The sequence below is a fragment of the Papio anubis genome, chromosome 7 (assembly GCF_008728515.1).
Source record: "Papio anubis isolate 15944 chromosome 7, Panubis1.0, whole genome shotgun sequence".
Classification (NCBI taxonomy): domain Eukaryota; kingdom Metazoa; phylum Chordata; class Mammalia; order Primates; family Cercopithecidae; genus Papio; species Papio anubis.
Window position 1 is genome coordinate 110,700,870 of NC_044982.1, and position 15,716 is coordinate 110,716,585.

The 15,716-nt window shown below is 47.5% G+C and overlaps 1 pseudogene; it reads right to left on the reverse strand.

Moving 5' to 3' along the window:
- Positions 1-1,138: 1,138 nt before the first annotated feature.
- On the reverse strand, positions 1,139-14,918 carry LOC101003059 (annotated as a pseudogene).
- Between the last annotated feature and the right edge of the window lie 798 nt (positions 14,919-15,716).

Genomic DNA, 15,716 nt, shown 5'->3' on the forward strand with positions numbered 1-15,716 from the left:
CAATGCCAATATCCAAGGCCAACACCTCAAATTCACCCATCCCCTTGTCCCATCAGTATCTCTCCCCAAAGCTATCTGGTCTGTTGCTACCAGCTGCTCTTCTGAATTCCTGGTAGTCCCAGTTCTGTACCATTCTTGTATTCCCATGCTACCCTACCCCTACTCCCTAGTGGCCCCTCACCACCAAGAAGCATCCAAGGAGCCCAAAGACCACAGCCGAAGGTCCTCTCAGCCAAAGAAGAATCAAGGCAGGCCTCCAAATGCAGAGGAACCCAACTAGAAGGGAAGTATTTCCACCTTTTTCTTCCCAGAGACACTCCACCCCAAATTATCACACTTCAAGTTTATGACCCTAAACTTCAACTAGGCACTCAACACTGCCAAACAAACCTCAAACTGCCTTAGGAAATCCGTTTACCATTCCCTAGAGTGATCATTTCATACATTCTTTCCTCTTTAATTTGAAATTTTAAGTCAGTTTATTAAGTTCAACATGAAAACTACCAGAAGAATATCCTCAGCTTGGCATGGTGGCTCATGCCTGTAATAACAGCACTTCGGGAGGCTAAGGTCGGAGGATTGCTTGAGACCAGGAGCTCGAGACCAGCCTGGGCAATATAGACCTTGTCTCTACAAGAAATTTTAAATATTAACCATATGTGGTGGTGCACACTTGTAGTCCCAGCTACTTGGAAGGCTCACATGGGCCCGGGAAGTTGAGGCTGCAGTGAGCTATGATCATACCACTGCACTCCATCCTGGGTGACAGAGCGAGACCCTGTCTCAAAAAAAAAAAAAAGCCGGGCGCGGTGGCTCAAGCCTGTAATCCCAGCACTTTGGGAGGCCGAGACGGGCGGATCACGAGGTCAGGGGATCGAGACCATCCTGGCTAACATGGTGAAACCCCCTCTCTACTAAAAAATACAAAAATCGAGCCGGGCGAGGTGGTGGGCGCCTGTAGTCCCAGCTACTCTAGTCCCAGCTACTCGGGAGGCTGAGGCAGGAGAATGGCGTAAACCCGGGAGGCGGAGCTTGCAGTGAGCAGAGATCTGGCCACTGCACTCCAGCCTGGGCGACAGAGCAAGACTCCGTCTCAAAAAAAAAAAAAAAAAAAAAAAAAAAAAATTCTCCTTATAATTATTTCTTCTTGGAGAAAAGGAAAGGAAAATCAAAACCCTCTGAGCATAACCAGGATGCTGTGACAGTCAAGCCTCTCTACAGATGGGGACAGTCCTCTGGTCAGTGGAGTCACTCTCTGGGTCAGCAGGATTGGAGTCTGGATCATCCTCCTCATCCTCCAGCTCCAGGTCATCCATTTCCTGGAACAAAGACTTAATTTCTTCCACGTTGTTTCCAGCATCCTCCAAGAACTAGATATCAGATGTGTCAAGATTTGGATCTGTTTCAAGTAGCTGTTTCCCACTTAATTTATTTTTTCCTGCTTGTTCTTCCATCCATTTCTTTTTAATTTCCAAGCCTTCTGCAGCAAATTTGGACTTCCAATTTAAGACATTCTCAATTATAACAGGAATGCCATGGAATAATTGCTTTTCAGCTTATTTGGATTCTTTCTGTTTCTTTTTTTTCTTCTCTTCTAGTTTTTTTATCTGATCTACTTCTTTTAATTTTTCTTGCACAACTGTCACTACAGATCATCACCATACCAAGATTTTCTTCAGCCTGTAATGCTAAGAATTTTTAAATGTCTGAGCCATTATCTTCTAGATTTTCTGAGAATACTTCATAAAGGCAGGGTTTATCTGGGTATTTCTCCTTGTCTGTAAACTTGAGGGTAGTCTGGACAGTTTCATCATTTTCTCCAGCCTTAGATGTCACAGTAATGGTGAAGCTGGGTGAATTTCCTTTTTTTTTTCTTTATTATTATTATTTTTTGAGACTTACTCTGTTGCCCAGGCTGGAGTGCAGTGGCACAATCTCGGCTTACTGCAGCCTCCACCTCCTGGGCTCAAGCCATCCTCCCACCTCAGACTCCTGAGTAGCTGATTCTACAGGTGCCCTGGTTTGGGCGGGTGGCAGTAGTGGCACCCGGGGAGCTCCCACCAGCTCCACGGAGTGTGCAGCCCCAGCCGAGCCTCCCTGCTGCAGCCCGCATTCTGGCAGCCACTGTCCTCAACAGCCCTGTACCCAGCACATAGGCCTGCAGCTGAGTGTAACCTGGGTGTGGTGGCTCACGCCTGTAATCCCAGCACTTTGAGAGGCCAGGGTGGGAGGGTCACTTGAGCCCAGGAATTCAAGACTAGCCTGGGCAACAAAGCAAGACCTCATCTCTAAAAATAATATAAAAATAAATGAGTGTATTGAATGCATAAACAATATCTTTGCCAACAAGGAGTGATGCCAAAAAGCTGGACACATTTTTTTGCAATGAGCATATATTACTCTTACAATCAGAACAATCAGAAGAAAACAAATTATTTTTTATGGAGTCTCACTCTGTTGCCCAGGCTTGAGGGCAGTGACTGGATCTTGACTCAATTCAGCTTCTGCCTCCTGTGTTTAAGCGATCCTCCCACCTCATCCTCTCGGGTAGCTGGAATTACAAGTGAGAGCCACCACACCCAGCTAATTTTTGTATTTTTAGTAGAGATGGGGTTTCACCATGTTGGCCAGGCTGGTCTCAAACTCCTGACCTCAAGAGATCCGCCTGCCTTGGCCTCCCAAAGTGCTGCGATTACAGGCATGAGCCACTGCACCCAGCCAAGAAAACAGATTTTTAAAGTGGTGGTGGCCCTTGGAGTTCTGCCTCAGTCCTCCGTTTTCTCATCAAATGGCCTCCCTGCACTCAGTCCTTTATGCCTGTGTTCCTCTCTCACGTGGCCACTGTCAACTCCCACAAAACTCATCTCCCCTGCTTCTCTTCAGGCCCAGGTAGCCAGGTGCCTGCAGGGCCTCTCCCCTGTTGCAAACATACCCGTCATCTCCAGGCCTCTGCCCCACCCTGCTCCACTTCCTCTTCCCCACCTCAGTGACCAAGCCCTACCATCCTCCCTGTGCTCCAGCCAGCATCCTGGAGGCCTCTTGGACTCCCCTGGCCCATATCCACCCCACCACCAAGCCCTGGCCTTCCACCTCACATGATCCCTCCTCCCATCCCTGCTGCCACCACTGCCCGCCGTGGTCCTCTCGTTTCTCCTGTGCAGGCACCAGCTGCCCTGCCTCTATTCCTGCCTCAGCCAACTCATCCTCCACACTTTAGCCAGAGTGACCATCCTCCAGTGTAAATAGAGTCACCTGACACCCCTTCTTAAATATCTCTATCTTCATAGTCTGCATGATGAAGTCCAAATTCCACTGCATGGGCCATTCACGGTTCTCTGCCTACCTCTCTATTTCCCAGTCTCCAGCTCCTCCCATGCAGGGAACACCTCCAGGCCCTGTGTCTGCTGTTAACTCTGTCTGGAATGCCCTGTCCCTCTTACACTGGAAAACCACCTGTTACAGGGCTCTGTTCTGTGAAATCTTTCCTCACCTATCCAAATGAAGGTGTGGTTCTCTCCTTCACATTCCCATACAACTGTGTACCCCCCTCCCCACCCCTGACTGTGTGCCCTCAAGGGCAGGGCCCTGTGCAGCCTCAGCACCTGGTGCTGGCCTGGCACCGAGTTGAGTACTCATTCCCTGAGAACCTGCCTAAGGTGCCCACACCAGGCCTTCCCAGTGGCTCTCAAAATGAGAGCGTAGTGGGACCTGGGAGGTAGCCATGGCCCTCGCGGGTAAAGATGGTGACCTCCTTCTTCTTGGCTGTATCCCATTGCCCAGCACAAGGCCTGGCAATAGTAGGGGCTCAATAAACACTCACTGAGGGAACAGAGGCATACAGACATGAGTAAAATGAACGCTGGGGCTGAAAAGGTCCAGAGACCTCCTGCTAACCCACATCACCCACCTATGCCTCAACATTTCACAAAGGAGGAAGTTGAGGTGCCCCCAAGGGCAGGGACTTTCCCAAGGTGAAACACTGGATTCCTTCCTTGCCAAAAGACCAAAACCTGGATGTCCTTCTTCCCAAGATTTCCTCTCCAAAATCTACAAAGGCAAAAAGGCTCCAAAGAGCAGATGGGGCTTATTGCTGACACCCCCAGCCCCATGCCTGAGCACACACTGTGGGCCAAGCTTAGTGTTGGTGTTCTCAGGCATTACTGCATGTGCTCCCATGTCGACATGAGGAGGGAGGCACTATTATTATCTCCATCTTACATCTGAGAAATTGGAGGTTCAGGCTGCTGAAGTCACATGGCAAGAAAGTGCAGAGGCCGGGCATGGTGGCTCACATCTATAATTCCAACATTTTGGGAGACTGAAGTGGGAAGATCGCTTGAGCCCAGCAGTTTGAGACAAGCTTGGGCAACATAGTGAGATACCATCTCTAAAAAAAAATATATATATATATATATACACACACACACACACACACACACACACACACAGAGCGGTGTGATGGCATCCGCCTATAGTCCCAGCTATAGGAGGCTGAGGCAAGAGGACTGCTTGAGCCCAGGAGTGTGCACCACTGCACTCCAGCCTGGGTGACAGAGCAAGACCCTGTCTCCAATAAATAAATAAATAAAGTGCTGGAGACAAAATTTGAATTCTGGGCTGGGCGCGGTGGCTCACGCCTATAATCCCAGCACTTTGGGAGGCCGAGCTGGGAGGATCACTTGAGGTCAGGCCAATATGGTGAAATCCCGCCTCCACTAAAAATACAAAGATTAGCTGGGCGTGGTGGTGCGTGCCTGTAATCCCAGCTCCTCGGGTGACTGGGGCAGAATTGCTTGAACCTGGGAGGCAGAGGTTGCAGTGAGCCAAGATCGCGCCACTGCACTCTAGCCTGGGCAAAAGACCAAGACTGTGTCTCAAGAAAAGAAAAAATTGAACTCTGTTTGGCATGATCCCAAGATTGGCATTCTCAGATTCCACCCTCTGCCCCAGAATGGCTTGGCTAGGAGTGCCTGAGGGGTGGGGCTGGCAAAGTAGTGCCTCCTACATGAGGGAGAGGGAGAAGGCCTGATAGGGCGATGGCCTCTCTGGGACCTGGTCCAGCACTAGGAAGCCTGAGAGGAAGGGGCCTCTCTTCCCAAATACTCTATGGCAACATGGCACAGGCCTTTCTCCACCACTGCCTCTGCTGGTCTCAAAATGTGGGGTGCATTTCAAAGGGGATAAACCTGAAGGGCTTCTATTCAGGTGAGAGAAAGGCAGGATCCAAATAAGAGTCAGGTTACACCCAGAGATGTTCAAAGCTCTTGTCATGGGGCATGGGGACTCTTCTCCTCTATGCCCCATAGGCCCATCCAGTCCCTTCTCCACAAGCTAAACATGCCCATCTGTGTCCCCGAACCAGCAATAGTTGTTGGTTTTCAACTGGATAAAGTCCGGATCCCTTAGCTTGGCATTCAAGCTGCTCTGGGATCCCATTTTTGACTGTTTGTCCTACCTCATTCTCTCACTAAGCAAGCTCTTTGCATCATCAAGTTAGGCTGCTCACCATTCCTCTAAACATGTTTGCTGCTTTCCTGCCTCCAAGGCTTTGCCCATGCCTTTCCCCCTAGAGTGCTTTTCATTCCCATGTTCTCCTATTGAATCTTACCATCCTGGATGGGCACGGTGGCTCATGCCTGTAATCCCAGCACTTTGGGAGGCCAAGGGGGGCGGATCACTTGAGGTCAGGAGATGGAGACCAGCCCGGCCAACGTGGCGAAACTCTGTCTCTACTAAAAATACAAAAATTAGCCATGTTTGGTGGCACACACCTGTAATCCCAACTACTCAGGAGGCTGAAGCAGAATTGCTTGAACCCAGGAGGCAAAGGTTGTAGTGAACTAAGATCGCGCCACTGCACTGGAGCCTGGGCAACAGAGTGAGAGGTTTTCTCAAAAAAAAAAAAGGAAAGAAAGAAATCTTACCATCCTTTTAAGCCCAGGTGCACTGGCACCTTCCCCTTCCATAGAATTTTTTTTTTTTTTTTCCCTCTGTTAAATCCCAGGGCGCTTCACTTTGTACAGATCTGCTGACTCATGTGTGGATTATCTGCGTCTGTGCCCTTCTCCTAGATACTACATGTGAGGGCAGCAGCAGCCTCCTACTCATCACCATATCCCCCAAGGGCCATGTGCTCAGTAGGTGCTCTAGGAATGCCTATCGGACTGATAAAGGCATGAATGGACTCCTAAAATCAGTGGGAAGCATTTCTGATCCAGAGGCACCTGCATTTTAACAGGGACCACCACTTGCCCTAATGCAGAAAAATTATCCAAAACTAGGAAATAAAGCAAAAGGAGTATTATGCGCCCTTTAAAAATCTCCTTAGAGTATGTCTGACTTACTATTTACCATTGGTTAGTACCCAGACTTTGTAAAAATTGATGTTAACTGTAAAAATTGATGTTGCAAATAATTTCTATATACTTCAAAAAGAACAACCCTGATGGTTATGATTTGGTTGTCCTGCAGGACATTAAACAGTTTTGTATCTTACATAGCCATCTTAAGTAACCAGCATTCTTACTTAGCCATCTTAAGTAGTCAACATTCTTTTTTCACTGACCATACTTCAATTTCTAATATCTTCCTTTAAACCATCTTTGCCATTCTGCTGGTTTCCCTCATTCATAAGTTAAACAAATCTTTCACTTGTGTTCACTATACGTTTATATAAGAGTTATGTCTTTTAAATTTTTGAAAATTATGCTTTGACACAACTTTGGGCACATTAAAATCATCTGTGGGGCATTTAAAAGATACAAATCCCAGCACTTTGGGAGGCCAAAGCAGGCAAATCACTGGAGCCCAGGAATCTGAGAGCAGCCTGGGCAACATGGCAAAAACCTGTCCCTACAGAAAATAAAAATAAAAAAATTAGCCAGGCATGTTGACGCACACCTGTGGTCCCAGCTACTCAGGAGGCCAAGGCAGGAGGATTGCTTGAGCCTGGGAGGTTAAGTCTGCAGTGAGCCATGATCATGCCACTGCACTACAGCCTGGGCAACAGAAGAAGACCCTTTCTCAAAAACAAAAACAAAGAAAAATACAGAAACCCAGGTTCTACCTCTGGGATTCTGATACAGAAACTTCTGGGTGGGACTTTGCTGCCTGTTTCTTTAGTACTCTCAGAGAATTCTAATTAATAGTCAGAGCTGAGAACCTCTCTACTAAAGGGCAACAGCCTTTATTAGGCTTGTTTGTTACCACAAACAAGCACTCGTTAAATGTTCGCCATTATTGCCTGGCACAGTGCATGTACCTCTAATCCTAGTTACTTGGGAGGCTGTGGCGGGATGATTACTTGAGCCAGGAGTTCAAGTCTGTAGTGCAATATGATTGTGTTTGAGAATAGCCACTGCACTGTAGCCTGGGCAACATGGTGACACTCCATCTCTTAAAAAAAAAAAAAAAGTTACCCATTGTTATTGTTAGCTCTGACAATGGAACTTCAGACACAGGGATGAAGATTTGGTATAGTGGTACTCTGGGTGTTCCTGAAATCATACCAGCTTTACACTGGGTCTTTTGGATCATGAGAGGCCATGGTATACAATACTGGGTGTATCACTGTATTAGTTTCCTTGGCTGCTGTAACAAATGGCCATACACTTAGTAGCTTGCAACACAGATTTATTATCTTACAGTTCTGGAGTTCAGAAGTCTGAAATAAGCCTTACCAGGCTAAAATAAGGTTGTGGCCAAGGCTGTTTTTTTCTGCAGGATCCAAGGGAGAGTCTCTTCCTTGCCTCTTCCAGCTCCCAGTAGCTGCCAGTGTTCTTTGGCTCATGGCTTCATCTCTCCAGGCTCTGCTTTGGTGGTCACATGGCCTTCTCCAACCACCCACTTTGATCTCCTCCCTCTCCTTCTTATAAGGACCCTGTGATCACATTGGGCTCACCCAGATAAACCAAGGTAATCTCTTTGCTGGAACGAGCTCAGTCGGGGAGACCCTAACCCAGCAGCGCTAGAGGAATTAAAGACACACACACAGAAATATAGAGGTGTGAAGTGGAAAATCAGGGGTCTCACAGCCTTCATAGCTGAGAGCCTTGAACAGAGATTTACCCACGTATTTTTTAACAGCAAGCCAGTCATTAGCATTGTTTCTATAGATATTAAATTAACTAAAAGTATCCCTTATGGGAAATGAAAGGATGGGCCGAATTAAAGGAATAGGTTGGGCTAGTTAACTGCAGCAGGAGCATGTCCTTAAGGCACAGATCGCTCATGCTATTGTTTGTGGCTTAAGAATGCCTTTAAGCGGTTTTCCGCCCTGGGAGGGCCAGGTGTTCCTTGCCCTCATTCCTGTAAACCCACAACCTTCCAGCTTGGGTGTTAGGGCCATTATGAACATGTTACAGTGCTGCAGAGATTTTGTTTATGGCCAGTCGTGGGGCCAGTTTATGGCCAGATTTTGGGGGGCCTGCTCCCAACACTCTTCATCTCAAGATCCTTAATCTAATTGTACCTTCAAAGTCCCTTTTGCCACATAAGGTAACAGTCACACTTTCTGGGGATTAACGGGTGGACATTTGGGGAGGCATTATTCAGCCTACCAGAGTCATCCTTCTCTGCAGCCTCAGGATCCAAGGCAAAACCCCCTGCTGAGAGCTCACCACTCCCTACCACCCCACATCCCTTGGAGCCATGGAGGACCCACTGTGTTCTCAGTGTAGGGGATCAGAGCAAGTGGAGGCTTTGCAAACCTCCAAAACTAGGGGTTCTATACTGAAAATAGTAGTAAAGCTGGAATTTCAGGAGACAAGAGAGAGAATTTAGAGGCAGCTCTGGATGCTGCAGCTGCCTGTGGGTGGTCCATAAAGCCAGCATGGATGTCTCCCTGTCACACAATCAGGTCACCACCACTTCTCTTCAGTAGCAGTCTGCCCTCTGGGCTGCAGCTTTATTTACTGTTGTATTAAGTTATTAAAATTTAAAAAAAACACACACCTATCTACTATTTATTTTAGTAGATAATAGAAATGAGTTAAGATTGCTGCATTATGTCTCCATTAAGTAATTATGATCTAAGAGCTCCACAAAAACCCGTCAGAGAACAGGCAGAAGCTTCATTTTCTTCCCTGCATCTGAATGTGGCCTGGGTTTGCAAGGGCAAGCAGGGACACTATGTGCAGTGGAAAAAGGCCTGCCTTCCACAGCCCCGTGCCAGGGTGAATGACTTGGCAAGTGGGGTAGGAGCTGGGATATCTGGCAAGCAGAGTAGGAAAGCCAGATTCCCTTGAATAGTGAACAACCTACACATCTGAACACAGCAGCCCTCGTTTCCCATCTGCATCCACGTCCTTGCCTCTATTGTGAACTCATTTCACCAGATCTTAGGGTTTACAAACTCTCAAAGCATCCCCAATATCGTCTCAATCCTCACAATAACCCCATGAGGCTGGTCAGCTTGGTATCATTGTCCCATTTTAGAGATGAGAAAACTGAAGTTAAAGACATGAATGATTTGCCATCACCTGGCTCCTGGGTGACGCAGTTGGATGCTGCAGTGTCCCCTTCTTGACATCACTCAGTGCAAGGTGGCCCTGGGGTGGGGAATGGGGCATGCATTTTAGGGGGCAAGGCTTTCATCTTGTCATAGGCTGTCAGCAGCCCAGACTTCAGGAACCTCCTCTTTAAGAAAGCTACCCACTTCCCATACCTCTCTGCCTGCCCTCCTCAGGGTTCTCACATTCTTCTAATCCTGCCTCTGAGACACTCAGCAAATGCCACGCCCCCTCAGCACGTCTGCTTCTGCTTCCACAGGGCAGGCTCTGGGGCAGATGATCCACAGTTACTTATTCAAAGAAGTGAGGGACTTAATGTACTTTGAATGGATGTTATCCCTAATTGAGCAGGCGTGTAAGCTTGCTGTGGGTCCTGACTGAGGGATGTCCCACCAGGAGGCAAGCCCTCTGGCTTTTCATGAAGCATCAAGATCAAAGGCAGAGAAAGCTCAACCCACACTGACAGGAGGAAGAGACAGCCTTCTTGGAGGACCTGGAAAACAATTTGGCACCTTGTTTTGGTGTAGCTGGAAAGCTGCTCTAACTGGGAAACTAGGGTTGGCCAAGGCAGGCACGTGGGTTCTGCTGTACAGCTCAGCAATGCCCTAGGCTCAGCGTTCCCTGCCTGTTCCCACCAAAGGGCCTCAGGCATCTCATCCATCCTTTGTTTGAAACTCTTCTACTCCCTTGCTGGCAAGAGATAAAGCCCACCTGGAGATTTATGATGAAAACACTCACCAGACCAAGGAACCCACTGGAGAGGGCATGCAGTGGAGCAGGGGGTCACAGATGGAATTCAGAAGGTCTGTGGACTGGGATGAGTCATAATAAAAAAGGACCTCTCTATTTTCCCTACCCTCTAACTGAAGATCAGCATTTCCTTCCATTATACAAACCCCAGCAGTTTTAGCAGCACTTGGCATTCTGTTCCACAGAATTCACTGATATTTTCATATCACATCACAATGGCTACAGGTATCTTGAGATATGGTTTATGCTCCTCACTACTTCAAAATTATGGTAGTTATTAGACACACTGCTCTGCTGGAATTTTTTCTTTTTCTTTTTTTTTTTTTTTTTCTTTGAGATGGAATCTCACTCTGTCACCAAGGCTGGAGTACAGTGGTATGATCTCAACTCACTGCAACCTCTGCCTCGTGGGTTCAAGCGATTCTCCTGCCTCAGCCTCCTGAGTAACTGGAATTACAGGCATGTGCCACCATACCCAGCACATATAGCTAATAAAAAATTAGCTAATTTTTTGTATTTTTAGTAGAGACAGGGTTTCACTATGTTGGCCAGGCTGGTCTCAAACTCCTGACCTCAAGTGATCCACCCGTTTCAGATTCCCAAAGTGTTGGGATTACAGGCATGAGCCACCATGCCTGGCCCACTGCTGGATCTTAATTGATGGGTTAATAAAGAAAAATGTATTTCTATTTCACAAGTCAAAAAATATTTTGATAACCAAATCTCAATATAATTGGTTGCCTTTGTAATTCTCCTTTTTGGTCTTTGTTTTTGTTTTGTTTTGTGAGAAAGGGTCTCATTCTGTAACCCAGGCTGGAGTGCAGTAGCACGATCTTGGCTCACTGGAGCCTTGACCTCCCAGGCCCAGGTGATCCTTCCATCTCAGCCTCCCAAGTAGCTGAGACCACAGTTATGTGCTACCATGCCTGGGTAATTTTTAAATTATTTTGTAGAGACGGGGGTCTTACTATGTTGCCCAGGCTGGTCTTGAACTTCTGTGCTTAACGATCCTCTTGCCTCAGCCTCCCAAATTGTTGGGACTATAGGTGTGAGCCACCATGTCCAGCCTCAGTATGTATTTTTTTAAAAATGTATTTAAAAACATTATTCTGAGGAGGGGCCCATGGCACCAAGAAAATAAAAACATGAAGAACTCTTGTATACAAAGTAACTCTACAGAAGGCAGGGGGCTGAGGTTATATCACTTAGGAGGAGAATGTCTGTTTGAAAAATACACTTTCAGCTGGGCACAGTGGCTCATGCCTGTAATCCCAGCATTTTGGGAGGCCAAGAAGGGCAGATCACCTGAGGTCAGGAGTTCGACACCAGCCTGGCCAACATGGTGAAATGCCATCTCTACTAAAAATACAGAAATTAGCCAGGTGTGTTAGCAGGTGCCTGTAATCCCAACTACTCGGGAGGCTGAGGCAGGAGAATCACTTGAATCCGGGAGGCGGAGGTTACAGTGAGCCAAGATCGTGCCACTGCACTCCAAAAAGAAGAAAAGAAAAAGAAAAGAAAATACACTTTCTAGGTAGGGCACGGTGGCTCATGGCTGTAATCCTAGCACTTTGGGAGGCTGAGATGGGAAGATTATTTGAGCCCAGGAATATGAGACCAGCCTGGGCAACATAGAGAGACACGCCTCTACCCCCATCTCTAGAATTTCTTTTTTCTTTAAATTAGCGGGGCGTGATGGTACCTGCCAATAGTCCCAGCTACTCAGGAGGCTGAGGTGGGAGGATCTCTTGATACCGGGAATTTGAGGTGAGCTATGACCACGCCACTGCACTCCAGTCTGAGTAACAGAGTGAGAAACTGTCTCAAAAACAAAAAAGAAAACATTTTTAAAAATTACAGATTCTAGGGCCCTGTCACAGGCCAGGCTCTCTGGGAAGCAGATCCCTAGACGGAGTTTAGGGCTCAGAGTTCAGAGGGTTTGTCGGTGTTGTGAGGATCTACACTTGTGGAAGGGAGGGGTGGAAAGCAGGATTGGACAGTCTCAAGAGAGGCCTCAGCTAACCATATGGGGAGCTCTGAAAATGGGACGGCTCCTTCAGAGTTGCTCTAAGTTGGGGTGAGGGGGCCAGGCCTTTATGCCCCGTGTTCATCAGTCATTAGATGCAGTTACCCTAGGGAAGGGATCTGACCTTGGGCAAGGCTGCTGTCTCCAGCTGAGGCACCTGTCAGAGAGGACCACCAGCTAACTGAGGGCTTCCTGCCAGCAGCACGCCCAGAAGCTGGGGAGAAAGTCATTCATTCCTACGGGAGGGTCTGTGTGGTGGCTCACAGAGTCCACTGAAAGCTTCTACTGCAGAATTATTGTAGCTAAATCCCTGAATGCAGTCCAGAGTCCATCATTTTTAAAGTTCTGTCAGTGATTCGGATGCTCTGCCTGGTTTGGAAGCCCTCAATTGCAGGTAGTCAAAGCTCGAGAGGGCTCTGAGATCACGGAGTCTGAGGGACTTGGTTCAAGGCTATTCAGCCGGTCAGTGGCAGAGCCAGGAGGGTGCTGACCTGACCTTGGCCATGGCCTTGCTCCACTTTTAAATTTCATTCAACAGATATTTATTGAGAATCTCCCACCACCACGTGAGGCACTGGGGATGCACTAGTGAGCAAAAGAACACAGTCTCTCTCCTTGGGATATTCACAGTCCTGCCCCCCAAAATTCTCTCAGCTGGGCCTGCAACCACTCAAACATTGCTCATGGGACCATGAGTTGGCAATCTCTATCAACGCCGTAAATGTATCTACTCAGCATTTCCACTTCTAGGTCTTTATCCTACAGCTAAACCTCCATATGGGTGAAGTGATATACGTACAAGAGTATTCACATATTCACCAGAAATTCTTTATAATAGCAACAGCCTGGAAACACCCTAGAGGTTGATCGATGGGGTTCTGGTTGAATAAGCTATATCCTGGGTAATCACTAAAAATAAATAGTCACCTTTCTATATAATGATATGAAAAAAAAAAACAAAACCTCCAAAGACATATTGGCGAGCAAAAAAGGAAGATATAGATAACACCAATTATAACACGCCACCATTTTGGTGAAAAAAAAGAAAAGATATATGTGAATGTGTTAAGATTTTCAGTGAACCAAGAGCTTTAACAAAGAGGGAAACACTCAGTCCAAATAGAAAAACAGAAATCACTCAAGGTTTTTCACACAGAGATCACTGAATTCAGGAAATGGGTTCAGCAAGTGATACAAGAGCTGAGAAACCAAATACACCTATCAGCTGACCCGGGACCTTGGGAAACAATAGCCTGTAAGGGCTTAGCCTCCCAGGATACAGAGAAGAGGAGGAAGAGGGTGAGGAGTGAATTTCAGGCTACCATAATAGTGTCCAGGATAATATGTTTAATAAATGCATAGAGTATATGCCAGAGGCCGCATAAGAAATAGTCATGGTGCTTGTCTCTAGGAGTTGGAGACTGGGAAGGAGACCTAGATTATGTAGGGTGCCCTTTGGTTTACTTTGAAATTTTGTACCAGGAGTGTATGTTGCCTATTTGAAACAAGACACTTGCCTGACGTTCATATTTAGTATATTGGTAAAGGCAAAGCCATTATATTTTTTCCCTGGAAAACATCCTTCTGGAAACGAAATGCCAGCAAAATCTCCCCACACATCTCCTGTAATTATACCCCCGAAGACAGCACAGCAATTTTTTCTGTGCATGCTTTTTACAAGTGTCCTCTTCAAATCCTCCTTGGATGAAGCACAGCCCTGAGAGAAGGCAGAGACCACTGGAGTGGGGAGGATGCTTTCCTCTCATCAGCAGCTGGCTTGCTGTGCGATCTCATACCACATCTGTGGCCACTTAGGAAGCTGCCGGCCGGAAGGCCTCAGCTGGCATCCCAGAGCCGTGGTGCCTGCCAGCGCACATCTGAAGGGGCTGCTGCATCACTCTCTGGGGAACAACACACACTGGGTGCCACTGGCCAAAGCCCTGGGTGCCCACAAGGGAGGAAGATGTGGGCTCCTGGGCTCTGCCCTCGACTAACAAGTTTTGTAACTCCATAAAGAAGATGGATGGTGGAAGAAGTAGAAGGGCCAGCTCTTGTCATTGACAATTAACCCTGGTAAACCATATGAAGCACGGGAAGTATAACTAACTTGCCCAGGGTCATACTGCCCTACAGTGACAGAGGTGGAATTCAGCCCAGATCTGGGTGAGATCATGAGTCCAGACCTCTCACTGTGCAGACAGGGATACCCGGCCACTGAGGGTCACAGAGGCACCAGCCCAAGGGGTTCTGACCTTCCATGTCACCTCCCTTGTCCCTTAGGGGCTCTCAAATCAGACTGCCCCAACTCTACTACAACTCTCAGAGCCTCAGTCTTCTCTGCTATCAAGTGGAATTTTACTACATGTTTAAAAGTTTGTTATGAGGTTTAAATTTGTCAATGACTATAAAGCATTTAGCGCATAGTGGGCTCAACAAATGCGAGTCCATTTCTTCCTTTTCTTTCAGTATTTTAATTCCTCCTCCTCATACTGAAACCTCGCAGGGTTACTAGAGGCTCAGACAAGAACACTGACCTCTCTACAAAAGCCTCGGGCTGTACCGGAGTCACACTGTTGGGCCTGGGAGCTGGGCTGTGCCTCTGTGGACCCTTCTGCCCTGAAATCCAGGTCCATGTTCACTTGGCATGCCGTCTTCCCTCCTAACTCAAGGCAGAGAATTCAAGTTGGGTTAACTTTCCCTGCTATTAACATTTCCACGAATACTTTCCCAGCTATTTTCCTCAATTCTGAACAATTTTCTTAAGAAGAAAGGGAAACGCCCTCTCGGCTTCAGCCTCCTGCTCCTCTGGGTTCTCTGGCAGATGAACTTCTGTTTGCACATCTGAGACTCTGCTCAGCTCCCTGATTCCTGTCCCCCCAGAACAAGGTGGTCTCAGTAAGTTGCCAGATCCACTACCTAGTGGTGCAGGTTGCACCTCTCTTTCTGAGTCTCCCAGGCAAGTATTCCGGGCCTGTCTCCTGGCCCCAGAGCTCTTCTCTCCGTCTGGGGGAGGCCATTTGGTCCTCGTGAAGGCTCAGTCCCTCTCCAGTCTCTGGGCTGATACTGTCCATGGTTGATACTGATGGGAGGAGGCTGCAGCTGTCATTTACCTCAGTGACTTCATTCAGGTCAGCCTTGCTGTGGGCTTCCGTGTGACCTCCAGCCTAGAGGAGCCCCTCTGTCTTGTGAGAAACAGCCCCTGGCCCCCTGTTTCCCCAGGGCTTCATAGTCTATCGGGGCGACAGGCATGTAGTGAGACGATCACAGCCCAGTGTGGTCAGAGCTCTGCAAGAGCAATGCAGGAGTAACTCGGGGAAAAAACAAATGAAGGAAGAAGCACTGAAGTTTTCCCAGATGAGTCAAGGACAGTGTTCTAGTTATCTCCTGCTCCAAAACATAGTGGCATAAAACGACCATCTATGCGTCCAGAT